Source organism: Acinonyx jubatus, chromosome D1 (genome assembly GCF_027475565.1).
Source record: "Acinonyx jubatus isolate Ajub_Pintada_27869175 chromosome D1, VMU_Ajub_asm_v1.0, whole genome shotgun sequence".
Taxonomy (NCBI): domain Eukaryota; kingdom Metazoa; phylum Chordata; class Mammalia; order Carnivora; family Felidae; genus Acinonyx; species Acinonyx jubatus.
The window spans coordinates 87,993,572-88,009,807 of record NC_069390.1 but is presented as its reverse complement, the minus strand read 5'-3'; the positions used below and the strand labels follow the sequence as shown (position 1 = coordinate 88,009,807).

General features: G+C 48.8%; 1 protein-coding gene and 1 long non-coding RNA gene across 6 annotated transcripts in view; one reads left to right on the top strand and one right to left on the bottom strand.

Annotated features, from left to right (window-relative positions):
* FLI1 (Fli-1 proto-oncogene, ETS transcription factor) overlaps positions 1-16,236 on the top strand; it is a 129,730-nt gene that overhangs the window by 26,537 nt on the left and 86,957 nt on the right. The gene's annotated exons all lie outside the window — the stretch shown is intronic.
* On the bottom strand, positions 6,455-10,822 carry LOC113593248 (uncharacterized). Its single transcript, XR_008290567.1, has 3 exons — positions 10,020-10,822; positions 7,918-8,080; positions 6,455-6,832 (listed from the first exon to the last, which is right to left on the bottom strand). It is a non-coding gene; the product is annotated as an uncharacterized LOC113593248 (long non-coding RNA).

The following is a 16,236-nucleotide window of genomic DNA, read 5'->3' as shown; positions in this document are numbered from 1 at the left end:
GGAGAGTGGCAGATGAAGAGACACGTCTTAGAATCATCCAGTAGGGTTTCCTGTAAAGGTGGGAATGCTGTGTTCTGCACTGCCCGATATGGTAGCCACTAGCCTCGCAAATTCAAGTGGCCACTGAGCACTCGCAACGTGGCTGGCGAAAGAGGGACTAAATTTTTCATTTCATGTCACTTGACTTTCGTTCATCTAAATTTAGATAGCCATATATGGCTAGTGACTCCCTATCAGATAGTACAAGTCTGCATCATTCACATCAAAAGCATCTTAAAATCTGAATTCAGTCAGAGGATACATGTACCTGGATTATTTCTTATTGAGTCAGCTGTGTGTTGTCCAAATGGAGACTAACACTTCCGCTTCCTCTTAGGACTGACATTAAACCAAACGAAAAGTAAATGTCCAGCGTTATCCAGGTACTACCACCGTTGGCCTGGAGCTGGAAGTAAGTTTACTCTGTAGTCTCCCGGCTTCTTCACCAATTCTATGCTGACCTGTAAGAATATAATGCTTTCTTTTCCTTTCAATAAAGTGGAGGCACTTGGAATTGATCATGGGGATATTCACAAATTGTGAGTAAATGTATATTGGACTGGCCAAAAAAGGTATGGGCTTTTTCTATATACCTTTTCATTGAAAAATGACCTCAGAAAAAAAGAGAATCCTGTACTACATGGTGATTTGAGTTTATAAAATGCCGGCATTGTGCTAAATTATTTTTAAGGTCGTTTTCAGTTCTGATACTTTGTGCTGCTGTGAATATATGATTTTCTATTATGTAGGGCTCCATCCTATTAATAGATGGTTGGCTTTTCTAGTTCCCAGATCCCTATAATTTGTTGTAGGAAGATTTCTCCTTAAGTATAAATATTAACAAGCCAACTTATTTTTAAAAAGAACTAGCTAGAGTGGCTTCTTTGAACCCCAATTTCCCTCCAATGAGTTTTCCCTTGGTTTGTACTGTTCTGTGGTACTATCAGTTACCAAGATCAAAAACTTGACGTCTCCGAGACAGGAGGCAAGTTCTCTCTTTCCTTTGTGGCCCTCACCCATGGATAATAGGAACATAGAACATGCTATACCTGATGTGGCTTCAGAAATTAGCAAGAGGAATAAACACCCTAGTTTTTCTCCAAGAGACACACAACGAGTGGACCTGTGGTGGCTTTTACTTAGAAAATCTTCAGGTTGGGGCACCTGTGTGGCTCAGTGGGTTCAGCGTCCGACTCTTGATTTTAGCTCAGGTGGTGATCTCATGGCTCGCGAGTTGGAGCCCTACATCAGGCTCTGCGCTGAGAGTGTGGCGGCTGCTTGGGATTCTCTCTCTCCCTCCTTTCTGCTCCTCCCTCGCTCACGCTTTCTCTCTCAAAGATAAATAAATAAACTTAAAAAAAAAAAGAAAGTGTTCAGTTTGACATCACTGTGAAGGTCAGTCCTATGCCCATCACTGAATCTGTGGCATGCATTTTTGAGTCGAATTGCTTAAAACAAGGATGGATCGATGCTGCAGAGAAAACAAGGCAAAGTTCCCTGAAGCCTAGTGCTACGGGATGGTTTTAGGAGTGACGAACCACTGTGGTCTGCTTCTACACTTGCCTGCCCTCCAGAAAGGATGAATTAAAATACAGATCAATCCACAGGCCCCAGTGAACGGCCAGTTAGAGTCTCTCATAGTCTCATCCCGATTACATATAGGCTCCATAACTAGCTCCATATTTCTGTGCCTCATGCATTTTCAGAAAAATGTCCCTTTGGGTTGAAAACTTCCACGTTTGTTCTTTTTAGATTTTGTCTGGAACGAAGTGAGGAAGTGTGTGTAGAATACAATTGTGTGGCTGTCGCAATTTGTAGTTACTCCTGTCATACTGCGTTAAGCATGGGTTTTTAATGTTTGCATAAACTCCTTGAGGGCAGACTTTCGGCCAGTTTTTCCTGGAGACCTCAGCACCTGGCACAGGTTCATGTACTTAGCGAGCACCTTCTCTATGTTAGGCGCTGCAATACGGTAGTAAATAAAGACAGGCGAGGCTCCTGCCCCGTCACCTTACAGTGATGGAGGGAAAACAAATACTGAGCCATTTGCTTTCAGAGCAAAGAGCTCTGTGAAAACAGAAGTGCAGGGTGCTTCAGGGGAGCATAACCTGGGGACCTGGCCTAGTCTCAGAGGTCAAAGGTTTCCCTAAGGAAGTGACATTGAGGGTGACCCTTGAATGATAAGGAGGAGTAAGCCTAAAAGAGAAGTAAGCCCTCAATCTGTCTTGGCAGAATTAGCGGATGAATGAAATGGCTGCTTTCCTCCCCAGCCTCGCCGTGGCACGGCTAAGTTCAGCATCACAAGCTCCGTCACTCTATCCAAGGTCCCTCCAGGCCTTATCTGTGCGTCCATGAGCCGTTTTCTTAGCTTCTCTCTTCTGCAGTCAAGGCAAGTAGAGTGTAATAAAGAAAATGGTAAGAGGACAATGACCTTTGCAGACGTTACCACACCAGTGTTTAACTGAGAGCATAGAATATACAGGTAGTGGTTGATATGCTTATAATATACCATGCATCCAGAAATTTCAAGGGTAAGAGGATTCTGGGAGGTTGACTTCCACCTTGGAGAATTCCAGTTGGCGGAATCAACTTGGTCTCAGCTTGGCGTGACTCCTCACCTGCAAGGCGAGGCCGCTCTTTGGCAGACAGAGCCCTGGAAGCCATGCTCACTGGCTTTGCTATGAAGGGCTGTGGGTCCTTAAGCAAGGGCCAGGTCTCCCCAGGCCTTCGTTTTCTCACTGCCGAAGGGGGAGATCCTGCCAGTGATAAATTTACCTCAAAGCCATGTTGTAATAAAGACGGCCTTGAAAGCATTTCGCAAGGTTAAATAAAACAACAGCAACAAGTAAACACCTCCTTGAGGAGGTGGGCTTTCCTTACCTGGTGTTTCCTTTTCGGAGAAAGCTCTGTGATCGGAGACTTTAGAGAGGCTCAGAGCTGGGATTGGCTTTCAAGATCTTTTCTGGAATTACTGGGCCTTTTACTTTAAAACAACCTTGCAGGAGGCATCTGTAATGATGATGATGATAATAATAATAACATTTATTGAGTAGTTACTGATGAGCCAGGCACTGTCCTGAGCAATTTAAATGCATTTTAGCACTTCATTCCCACCGCAGCCCATGGAATACATCTATTATTAGCCACACTTTACCCATGAGAAGGGGTGGAGGCATAGAAAACTCAAGCGACTTGCCAAAAGCTATGCAGCTAGAAGGGTCTGTCTGATCCCAAAGACTTTACTCACTACATATGTGAAATATTTTCAGCTTTTCAGAATAAGAGTTCGGGGTTGCTAAGTGACTAAGCATATACAATTAATTATGCCTTCCCTGGAATACAAGAGTGTTAACATTAGCAGAAGTTTATTTTTGCAATTCCTTTGGCCTTCTGGTGTTTCCACATGCCTCCACCCCTTTTCCTAACTGTATTGCTCTCCTGTTGTTTAAAGGGGGGGGGGGGTGGTGGGGGCCGGGGGTCGGGAATCTAGTTTCAAACTTGTCCAAATAGAAAATGAATTGCATTTCAACTGGCCAGCGCGGCGGCAAAGGACTGAAGCACAGATGCCAGGCACGTTTGGGGAAAACCTTATGGCAGTGCAGGGGCAGTGCGGGATCTAGGCTATGTTTTATTACCGAGATCTTAAACAATTTTTAAGCGCCTTCTTATTACCTCCCCTCGCCCCCATCCCACCTCATCTACTGGGATGCTAAAGAGAGAAAACGACATCTCTACCTTCTTGGGATGGAAACAATAGACTTTGCCTGTGCTACTTTTATTTCCCCACTGGGGAATCTGGGAGCTGACCTGATTGAATTCCGCTGGTAGAGGTCATGCTTTGAATTCAAGGCAGAGGAAAAAGCGAAGAAAACATTTTGCAATGATACCCCCCGGGTCCTGAGCACACTGGGGCCTCTCCTCGCTGCATTGTGGTCTGCTGATAAGGATAACGTGGATGACAAGCGGAACATTTCCAGGACAAAGGAAATTCCCTGTTTCATTGTTTAAAGGAAGCCACCGTCCAGCTCAGGAGAACCTGGTTTCAGGCACAGCAGATTTCCCTGCTGGCGGGCAGCAGAGGCAGGCCAGTGAGGCTGGCAATACAGGCTGCCTGTGAGCGCCGTCTGTCCCTAATTTCATCTGGGGCGCACTGGCGTGGTGGGAAGTCAAGAAGGGGTCATTGCAGTTTATGGCATTTCGCAGGGGTTAGAGATGTCGGCATCACGGGCTGGGAGAGTTAAAAGCCTGATTCGTACAATGTGGCCCATTGAAGCATCACAGAAAAAGCACCAGGAGATTTAGAGAAGCTGATCTGGTTTTGAGTTTAAATTCTGGACCTCTTTTTCTCCCCACCCCCTCCGAGCCAAAATGTCAGAAAAGGGCCTGGTTTCCCTTTATGGAGTGCAAAATAAACAGATCTTCAGCAGCAGGAGAGGGGCCCAGCTCCCCAGCCCATAATGCCAGAGCTGGGGGTGGGGGGTGGGGGGCGTGGGGAAAAGTCTTCTGTCTGGTTAGTATTTGGCATTGACTTTCATTTTCTCCAACCTCTGTTTTCTAGAAGGCTGCCTGTACGGGAAGTACAGGAATAAAAGAGAAGCTGATCTTGGGGGTTTTCTTGCCAGACTTCAAAGGAGGTGGTGGATTTGGGATTTTTGATAGTTTGGGGAGACATTTGCAAAATTAAAACTGCTTTGGGGAATTGAACCCAGAGACCAGGATCTTAGCTGTGGGCCGGTCCGAGGGCACTGCTCTTCTCCCCGCTGGAACCTGAGCTCGCAGGGCTTGCTGCGGGCCCCTCCCAGCCCCGGGAGTGCACCGAGCCCTGGGCATCGTGGGGTCAGCTGTGGTTAGCCTGGCCACAGGGCCCTGCATTCCTTCTGGGCTTTGCTTGGTTTGGGTGGGTGTGACCACGAGTTTACTCTGGAGAACACTGAGACAAAGAGTCTAAATTGGGCAGGATCTCGAATCTAATGACTTGTTTACAGATCCTGTACTTTTTCCAGGGCCGGGAGGAGGAAGAGGAAAGGGCACGCTGGTCACTGTGGGCATGGCACATTATTGTTTTTCATCCTAAGGAGGTAGAATAGTTTCAGCCAGCAGCGGGGCATCTGCCCGGCAGCCAGTGGGCAAAGTGGCACTCTGTGTAATTTTCCAAGGTGGGGAGGAAGCAGCAGCGGCCTGGGCCTCTGCCCACCGGCTTGGCTTCCGGGGAACGTACCCGCTCCAGGGAGAATGCCCGACCCTGCCACATGAAAGGCCCTGTTTCCTCCCGCTGTAACTTCAAGCGGAGGGGGAGATTACCCTCTTCACCCCTGCTCCAAGCGCACCCGGAACCAGGGTGCCCAGCGAAGCCTGTGCACCTGTGATGGGGCAGAGGAGACAGCGCAGGGCCCGTGTCAGAAGAGAGGAAATGCCCAGGAAATTCACTAAGAGAAAAGCAGGCTCACGAAGGGCTTGCTGTCAGGCGGTGTGTGTGTGATGATTGCTAAGTGTAAGAAACTCCTCTGAAAGCCTATATGCTGCCAATCTGAAGCCTTCTTCCAGCTTCTGGCGGTTCTTCTGGGACCCAGAGGTGCTGCTTCCAAGACATGCAGGCTTGGGGTTTATCCCAAAAGGATGGTGTTGGACTGCAGGGAAGGGAGGGAGGAGCCTGCATCCACGTGTGTTCCTTTTAGTTCCCCCACCAACCTGTGAGGTATATATATCGCAACTCCCACCTTGTGATGAGGGAACTGAGGCCCAGAGATGTTAGGTCATTTACTCAAGGCCACACGGCTGCTGAAGGCGTCGTGCCGCATCTGCTCTGCACCCCGTTTGTGCAGGTTTACAAGGCAAGGCAGTGACCCCTGTGTGCCTGTGCTGGGGAGGAGGTGGCCCTAAGATGCAGTCCGTCACCTCTCCTGGACTGTTTCAGTCGGGTGTGGCTGAGTTAAAGTCGTGCTTTAAGGGAATGTGCGCCAGTCCATGGGTAGAGGAGTCTGCATCACAAAGCGCGGGGGATTCTTGTTATCCCAAAGCCCTCAGATGTTCCCACAGGGGTATCTAAGGTGGCGCCAGGGATGGTGGGGACGGGTTGTTCCTGGGAGCCTCTGAACAGGGAAGCCTCATCCATAATGGCATCCCCAGAAAACATTCACTCTAAGACATCTAGGGGTGCCTGAGTGGCTCAATCGTTAAGCGTCTGACTCTTGATTTTGACTCAAGTCACGATCTCACAGCTTGTGGCTTCGCGCCCCGCATCGGGTTCCAGGCGAACGGCGCGCAGACGGCTTGGGATCCTCTCTCTCTCTCCCTCCCTCTCTTTCTGTCCCTCCCCTGCTTGTGCTCTCGCGCTCTCTCTCTCTCTCTCTCAAAATAAATAAACAAAAACTTTAAAAAATTTTTAAAAACGCACACACAAACTTTAGGACATCTATTAACTCATTTGAGTGCTGAAAGGCAGGCAGGACAGCCATCCTAACCGGAAAAAGGGGACCCGGATGTCATAGACTGGAGTTCTAATGCCAGCTCCTGCTGTCCACCAGATGTGTGATGCTGAGCAAATCACTTCACTTCTCCTAGTCACAGATTTTGCATCCACGACACACGGGACTCACTCCCCATGAGATTCGGGGTACAGAGGCGATTCTCCCCAACCTTCTGAGGCTCCCCCAAAGCTGGTGATGCAAAGCACATTTCTGAACACCACCACCTGCCCTTCTTCTTCCAGCCTCGCTGGAATCTGACCAATGGGGAGGCCAGGTCTGCAGGGAAGGAGTAGGTGGCCAGATTCCTTTCCACTTGTTTCCTGCACCTGCAAGAGAAGAACAGAGGCCATTATTTGGATGACTTATTGTTTCGAGCTTTTGGGTGTTTCGCTTTTTTTTTTCTTTTTTTGTAACTTTACAAAAAGCAACATGCATGCTTTTCAGACTTCATTTGTTCCTCGCTCCTGACTATCCCAGCTCATCACCTTGCAACCGGCCAATCACCGGATACGTCTTCGTGAATTGCAGCAGATTTTATTACTTATCGATGCCCTGTGCGGGAGGTGGAGGGTCGGTGAAATGGCAGAAGCTCAGAGCAGCTGAGGGTGGTTGGACTCAGTGGAAAATCCAGAAGTGCAGATGTGGATCCAAATTGGGCTGAAAATCTCATGAGATCAGGCTTTCTCGGACTTCCTGCTTTTAGCCTAAGCAGTGTGTTCAACATAAACGAACTTTCGGTATTTTGAAACTTCCGTTTCTGATCTCAGAACCTGGAAGTCGAGAGCTGTTGTGAACATTTCCACAAATTTTGTCACAGTTGTTCTGGAGGCCGGGTCGAACCCAGTAATTATGGGGCGTTAGGACGTACCACAACCACAGCAGCCTGCCGGGACGGCAACACTAGAGGGAAAGCGGGGCTCTCGGTTAAGAGCTCTGGAGACATGCAGGACTGGGTTCAGATTCTTAGCTCTGCCACTTCTGGCCCTGTGACTTAACCTCTTAGACTCTCAGTTTCCTCATCAGTTAGATGAAGAAAATGTACCATTTCATAATGCCGTGAGGACAAAATGGGGTGTGTGCGCACACGTTCGATCTGTCCCCTCTTTTCTCATATGTGTGTGTCTGATACGTGCATATATGTACGCGTGCGTGTATACGTGCATCTTTGTGTACATATATACAAAGCATATGCGTCTGTATGTATTACTTACTTACAGCTTGAACACGTTCTCCTGGGGACCCGAGGGAGCCAGTGTCTGACAGGTGTGGCATTTGGGAGTTGCTGACATCTTGCTAATTAACTCTCCAGTGGGGCTTTGCACCAAGGCAGCGAGGGCTCTGGGTGCACAAAGCATGAGTTCCCTGGACCTGGAGAGATCTCAGGTGCTCTCCAGCCACAAGTGAGACTCACATTGGCCTTGGGAAGCGGAGCTGCGTTCATCACATCTGCTTGCGCCGCCCTGGCTTTTCTTGCTCTCCTCAAACAAGCCGAAAGTCATGCCCGGCAGACAGGTGCCACAGGGCAGCAAGGGGCTGTTGGAGCCCTGCGCGGTCATCGGTCAGAAGGAAGAGAGCTGCGTAGGGATGAGAAAGGAGGGGAGACAGAGAGTCAGGGACAGGATGGTAAGGTCCATCACAATCCACCCAGCGCCAAGAGAAATGGCTCCCTCAGCACACCTGCCTCAGATGCTACACAGGCTGCTCCTTCTTTTCCTTTTCTGTGTTGTAGCTTAAGTTTTTCTTTTGCTCATCAAATGCATCGTGTCTGTTTTTTAATGTTTTAAATGTTTATTTATTTTTGAGAGACAGAGCACGAGTGGGGGAGGGGTAGAGAGAGGGAGACACAGAATCCGAAACAGGCTCCAGGCTCCGAGCTGTCGGCATAGAGCCCAACGCGGGGCTCGAACTCACAAGAACTGTGAGATCATGACCTGAGCCGAAGTCGGACGTTTCACCGACGGAGCTACCTAGGCGCCCCAAATGCATTATGTCTTTTTGAAGAATTTTTTTTTTTTTAAATAGTGATTTCCAAAGTAATACATCAGCTTTGGATAAACTTTGGAAAATGTGGAAACATCATGAAAGAAAACTACAAAAGCACCCGGAGTCCCACTGTGCGGAAAATAACCAGTTAATGTGTCGGTGTGTTTCCTTATAGTTTCTTTAGTGCAAATATCTAGACATATATGCCTTCTTTTTATATAACCAGAATCATATTGTTACCAGGTGGCTCAGTTCTTGCCCCAGATGCACCAAAGAATTGGAGACCCAAGATCAGAATGGGGAGAAAGAGTTTATTGAGTAGATAAGTATAGTAGGCTTTTAAAAGGGAAAGCGGGCCATTGCAGGAGCCAGAATGGCCATGGCCCTGAGAAGCTCTCACTGCATCCTTGTAAACCTGTTTCCTGCATATGTGCACTATTGTTTTGCAATCTCCTTTTAGTCTCTTCTTACTAAATTGTAGATGTTCCCTGTATCATTAAATACTATTCTACAGTATTACTTAAAAAAAATTTTTTTTTTAATGTTCATTTATTTTTGAGAGAGGGAGAGAGAGAGACAGAGACAGAGACAGAGCGTGAGCTGGAGAGGGGTAGAGAGAGAGGGAGACACAGAATCGGAAGCAGGCTCCAGGCTGTGAGCTGCCAGCAGAGAGCCCCACGAGGGTCTCGAACTCACGAACCTCGAGATCATGACCTGGGTCATGATTAAGCTGGCGCTTAACCAACTGAGCCACCATCACCACTTCTAACGGATGCACAGTGAAGCATTAAATGAGGGTTAAGTGCTGGGCTTTCAGTATATGTTGTTTTGCTTCTCCCCAGTTTCTGGACCTGGGATGGCATTGTTTAACAGGGCTAGACTTCTTTTTGATTTCAATAAAGTATTCTTTCTAGCCTTTAGAAAGAAACCCACATGAAATGCTGAAAAAGGGATGTTAAGAAAAGTCACCGAGTCCCCCTTGAGTCATAAAGCCAGAGGCCGGGGAGGCGGGGCCCGCCTCAGCTCACCTCCCTGGCCTCGCCCCACGGAAGCCCCGCGGAGACCGGATTACGGGCAAACCCAGGACCTGATGTGATAGCACAAAGACACCCACAACTCCGAATTTCCTGCTGCCCCGAGGCCTCTTTTTGCATAGGATGTTTGACTTACACATACGTGGAAAGCAACTACTAAGAATAGAATAAGAGCTGCCTCTTTTCTGTTGTCAGGCTCCTCAGTCACTGCTCAGCAACTCCAGCCTCTGAGGCGGCCGTCTGCCACTCGTCTGCCCCCTCACAGCAAACGGGGTCAGCAGGGCTGGCTGTCAGCAAGAGGCCGGGCCCTTTCGCCTTCTCCGTGTGTGGCAGAGGTTGGGGTGGTAGCCGTCTGAGGGCTCTTTGTCTGGCCAGGGAGCGGGATCTCTGCCGTGGGAGGGAGCCCCCCTGGCCAGCCCCCTGCCCTTCCCCCTCCAGCCAGCCAACTGATTTTCTTCTCCTCCAGCCTCCACTTATCTGAGCTTGCTCAACTCACCTTGCGAAGCTGGAACCTCCCGGCCGCTTTGGTAGAATCAGTCCTTCCCGGTTGAGTGCTGACAAGTTTGCCCACGAGAATTCTCTCTGAGCCCCTCAGGACCATGGCGGCTGACCCCTGCATGATGCCTTGCGAAGCCTGCCCGGGCAAGCTTCTTCACGAAGGCCTTGACTCTCATGGTGCCGCTTAGCTAATCGTTCGTTCATCCCCTTAGCTATGCACTTAGTGCCTCCCGTTCCGGACACCGTGTGGTGGTAGTGGTGGGATGGAGAATAAAACAGACAAGATTCCCTGCTGCTGTGGAAGATACAAAGAATTATAAGCAAGCCACTGGAATCAAAGAGTCTGTGGTGGGGGTCTCAGGGGAAACACCCCCTGAGTTACAAAAGACCCTCGATACTTTTCCATGTTGTCTGACGTTAGGATCCTGTCCTTAACCTACCCCCGGCCTCTCTTGAGCCTGGCTCAGCTCACAGCTCTTCTAGGTGCTGAGCTGAAGAGAGACCGATTTCTTTGTGCAAGATCCATTATGGGCAGGAGAGTGAGCCTGACTCAAGCATACAGCTCCACAGACCCTTGTGGTCAGGGAGTTCCTAAATGAACTCGAACCTTTGGGGGCTGGGATCTGTTTACTCTTGGCACACTGGGATTTCCTGTTTCTAAGAAAATGGGCTTAGATGCTCAGCTGCATTAACCAAACAACATGTTGACGCAAATGAATCTGAAACTTGCCAGCTCCAGACTCCCTAGAAGGTCAACTTTAAGAATGAAGGGATTGAATGACTTTTCAAACCCTGAAGCCAGGTGACCCAGGCCAGGGATTTATTGTGGGGGACCTCCTATCCTACCCTTCTAGTCTAAAACCCCACTGACTAGCTTTGGAGTCAGAGACTTCCTGGTCATCCTGGAGCAGGGAGAGGGTGGGAGGAAGATTTCCTGTGTCCATGGCTAGCCTTGGACTCCCATTACCAGTATCCCATCTGCCTGAAATGGTCACCAGTAGCTCGTTTCTTTGAGCCTCCGGGAAGCTCACGTCAAAACGCAAAAGTTACTGGTTGACATGACTTGAGTGGTTGCATTTACTATATGAGCTTAGCTGAGCAAGGTCCTGTGAAGGTAGCAAACCGAACAAGTTTTGACAGGGTGTGGGGGAGGGGAGGAAGAGAAGGCAGAAGAGAATTTATCAAGGGATGCCTTGTAGAAAGGCCCAACCCAGAGAGGGGAAGGCCCCACTGGAGTACAGGAGGAGGACGTTCAGACAAGGGGCAAAACGGGCTGGAGACACCAACTGGGTGATTGTAGACATCAAAAACCCCTCCTGGCCTACTTGGCTACAGTTGGCCTTCACGGTAAGCATTCACTTTCTCGTCTGTGGCCCTGGGGTATAAGCGAGCTCTGCAAGGATATGGCTGCTCAGGCTCCAGGGGACACAGCTCTCTCTACTGGGAAGAGTTCTGCAATTTTTATCAATACTTGAACTGAGAAACTGAGTGGTATGGCTTCCACCGTAAAGTGCAACACTGTGGTTCAAAAATGTGCAAATTATTGGGGATTTATTCCATAACAGAAATTATGCTCATTGAGATGTGGCTAATTAATATCGCTGCATCCAGCAGCTAATCAGAGGAGGTCAAGTTCTCTTGGGGATACCCTGTCTGGAGAGTGATACAGTATGCAGAAAGTCCACCTAGGGACATCTACCACAGTCATTCATTTTGTATTCTGATCATGTATCGAGTGATGGGAACCGTGGGGGAGTCTCCAGAGAATGGGGAGAAAAGAATATCCATGACAACTGCATACGAGTCCAGAACAACAGTGGAGTAATTAAAGGGAACTGAGGAGAAAGTGAGGGAATCAGGCAGCATAAGGGAGGTAAGCCAAAAAAAAAAAGTCAGAAGGAAAGGAAAATCGTTGTGGGTTTGGACTGGTGTGGGAAGGCTTCATGGATGAGGTATGTTGTGATCCAGGAAGGCTCGTCTTCATGGGTGTCTATATCTTTGGGTAATAAAGGGCCTCCTGAATCAGTATCTTTCCAAATGTTGGAGGCCCAGGAGCATGACGAGCAGCAGTGGCTATGCATAATTTTACGAAGCTTGTGCACAAGGATCTAGACATTTCAGAAATGGAAATAAAAGAGTTGAATTCCTAGCGCCATATATGGCCTGAGCGTCAGGAGGTGGCTACGTGTGGCAGAGAAGGAAAGAAGGAGGACAGGTAGAGGAAGAGTCCACTGGGGATTCCAAGGGATGGATGAATGGAATGGAATCCATTCCGTCTTTCGTTAATTTAATGATCACACATGTACTGAGCACCTACTACTTCTGGGCAGTGTGCAGCATTGAGAATGCCGTGATGCGTGAGACATGGTCCCTGCCTTTGTTAAAACTCAGCGTCCCCTGGGGGAAACAGGCATATACGGACACTCAGAGGCTAAAGACCAGGAAGTGCTTTTGCAACATGTACAAAGTGTCACAGGAGACCAACTGAAGGAACGACTAACTGCTGGAAAGAGCTAAGAGGGTTGGGGATGGCTCCCCAGGGTGCAGGTAACAATGGAGCTGATTTCTACAATGACTCGGAATGTACCTGACAGGGTATTCCAGGGAGAGGGAAGCAGCACGAACCGGAACATGAGCTTGGGAAAGAACGTGCCATGTTAGTAAGAGTGCCACAAAAGTTGAGGGAAGCTGGAAACTAGTCAGAATTGACTCGAAGTGACTCTTAAAACACTTTAATGCCAGGCTGTAGAGAATCAGATTTTATGTTGCAGGTGACAGGAAAATCAGTACACATTTTCATAAGACAGTATGGCAACCAATATTCCATTCAATTCCAAAGAGAACATATCCCAAGCCCTCAAGAGTCTTCCCCTCCCCCCCCCCCATAAATTTGGTGAGGGGCAAGTGGAGAGAGAGGGTGAGGAGAAACATGACCACAAATAATTCTGATATGAATTTAGAATAGGTTCGTTGTTGTAGGAGAGGCACAAACCAAGGGTTGTGGAAGCAGAGATTCACAACAGCCCGGCTTGTCTCTGCCCATTCAGGTCGAAGCAGGCCTGATTTGGAGGACCAGCCCTTTCTCATCAACTTCGTAATAGGACCATGATTCTCCCTCCAACCCCCAGGAGGAGTGTTTTCATCAGGGTCCACAGAGAGTTATGGGGTTTAAGTCGGGATGCCAGCATATGAAAAACACGCAAAAGCCCCCCAGAATAAGCTTGCCAGCTCACCGTCTTGACAGGCCTCCATGCTCTGGCCAGGGGTATGACTCTGGGCTGTGACTCTAGGTTTTCTGTTGGTTTAGATAAAAACTATAATTAGCTGCCACAAATACAGTGAATGTGGGAGTGGCAAGGGGAGACCCGAATGTGAAGTGTTTTCTGGATTCGTTTATTTCTGGCTCTTCGTGTTGCCTCAAGTCTCTGTTCAGCTAAATACAGTTGACGCTTGAACGACACAGGCTTGAACCTTGCGGGCCCACTTATACTCGGATTGTTTACAGCAGGGCAGTATAAACATATTCTCTCTTCCTTATGATTTGCTTAATAATGTTTTCTTTGCTCTAGCTTACTTTATTGTAAGAATACAGTATAGAATGCATATAATGTACAAAACATGGTGCTAATTGCCTGTTCATGTTATTGGCAAGGCTTCCGGCCAAGAGTAGCTGTTGCGGGGCGCCTGGGTGGCTCAGTCCGTGGAGCGTCCGACTCCGGCTCAGGTCATGATCTCGCAGTTCGTGAGTTCGAGCCCCGCATTGGGCTCTGTGCTGACAGCTCAGAGCCCGGAGCCTGCTTCGGATTCTGTGTCTCCGTCTCTCTCTGCCCCTCTCCTGCTCACACTCTGTCTCTCTCTCTCAAAAATAAATAAACATGAAAAAATTTAAAAAAAAAAAAAGAGTAGCTGTTGGTAGTTAAGTTTTGGGGGAGCCAAAAGCTGGAGGTGGGTTTTCAACCGTACAGGGTTCCACGCCCCCGAGCCCCCACGTTGTTTCAGGGCCAACTATACTTATTTTTCAAATGTAAAGTAACACCCTAGGTGAGCCTGAACTTGATCCTTACAGAATACTCAGGAATTTCATCAGGGTCTCCCCCATCTCCTCCCACCCACCTCTCCCCTGTCCCCAGCAAGCCCAGGTTGTATGTCCACACCTGTGCACGTCTTTGAGCAGTGCCTCGGAAACTGGCCAGGTCCCCTTTCAGATCACGGCCAAAAATGTCAGCCCCTCACATCTCACCTGTGAGCACAGGCCCCGGGCCCTCTCTGGGGAAGGAGCACCCTGCATCAAACCCACCCAAAGGTGTCCCAGAGCCCTTCACTCACAGAAGCCTGGCAGAGAAGTCAAAGCAAGGATGTGGCCACCACACAGACCTTTTGCATGTAATACACGATTTACAGACATCTTTCATCCCCTCCTTTTATTTTCTCTCCTTTTCTTTCTCTCTTGCTCTCTGTTTGACTGAGTTGCCCCAGGGCTGGTGGTTTCAAAACTAGCAGCTGCAAACTTATGAAGGAAAAAAAAAAACCCAAACCACAAAAACCCTTCTTGTGAAAACTGTGTGTGCCAGTCTAAAAGCGGCAGGCCATGCGGGAGGGAGGCCTGTTAACGTGTCAGGAGGACAGAAGCATGGAGTGTGAAACAGCAGCAGGGTCTTTATAGGGGGGAGGAATTATACGCGTTCAGGGCAGGGGGGAGTAGGGGACAAGGCAGGAGAGGAGTTTGGGAAGAGGGAGGAGTCCTAGCTGGCCAGGAAAACCCTCAGAGGAATGGCTCCCTGCATCAGCTGAGCTGTGTGAAACAGTCTGGCTTCCCAAATGCAAATCAGACCAGCTGTTACTTCTGGTATCTTCCCGCAGAAGACCCAAGATCCAGCCTCTACTCTAGGTCCACTCAAGGACTTTTGAAGCACATAGTCACATGTGTGACTGTGTCCCAGCTCCTGTCTCAGCCCCGTTCTCCCCAGCAAACACCCACTCGTACTCACCTATGTATTCACACCCTTCAGACCCCACTGATCAAACAGAGAGATACCTCCTCAAACCCAGCCCCAAACTCCTGCTCTATTGCTAATTTCAACAAATAAGTCCATCTAAGGGAGTGGGGAGTAGAAAGGACATGAGGAGAAATCCTAAGACCCTCTTAGAGAGAGCATCAAGTCCTCGTCTGGCCCAAGACAAAGAAAGTCCTCAGAAGTTTCATTGAGCGTGAGGTCTGGAAAGAAGAATTCCCAGAGTTGACATGAATCTGGCCGGGCCTCTTTCTCCTGACTTCTTGCCGTAGCTCCACACTAATACCATCTTCGGCCAGAGCAAACAGGGCACTTGAGTCATTTGGCCAGATCATCGAGAGAATGTCCTTGCACCCTGCTGCATGGATGGGGAGAACAGGCCACTCCTAGGCCCACAGACACAGACAAAGGAGGTCCACCCCAAGAGGCCCCTGGGGACAGCACTCACTGCCAGGCACCATGGGATGAGCACAAAAGAGAGGGGCGAGGTACAGCTCGATGAAGAAGACCCAATGGCCCCCAGCTGTAAAAATAAGGCAAAAGGAATGTCCTATAAATTTGAGTCTAAGCATTGGAGGAGAAGCAAAGTTGGTGAAGTGATCAAAACTGGGTGGGGTTAATAAGAGAAAGCTTCAAGGAGGAAGTAAGTTCTGAGTAGAGGTTGAAGGAGGGGAGGGACAACGGCTGGGGTAGAGGAGGGGGAAGAGGAAGTGTGTCCTGTGGGGGAGGGTGGTTTGTCTTTGGGAAGGGTAATATTGATTGCATGGTGGCCCTGGGAGCTGTGCCATACTTGAGGCCCTACCTAGAAGTGATATCATTTGGATATATTTTCAAGGAGGAGGAATACCACTGTTCACTTCCAGTTGGCATGTTGTGTAACGGAAAGACTTTGGAAGGAGCACGGTTTGGAGTCAGGCAGCTCTGAGTTCAAATCTTAGCTCTGCCACCAGTAAGCTGGGTAACCTCCCAAGCTTCACCTTCCTGAACTATGAGATGGAGGAAATTACTTCATAAGGCCACGCTGGGGGTGAAATGGGATGCGAAAACTTACACAAAGTGCCCAGTTTTGTGCCGGGAAACTAGGAGCTCCTCAAGCAGTAGTGACTGTTGGTGTAGAATTGGTAGCTGATGGATTAGAAAAGCTGCCACAGAAAACTGCTTTCCCTTTCTCCAGGGGAAAGAATCTGTAGGGAATCAGGAGGC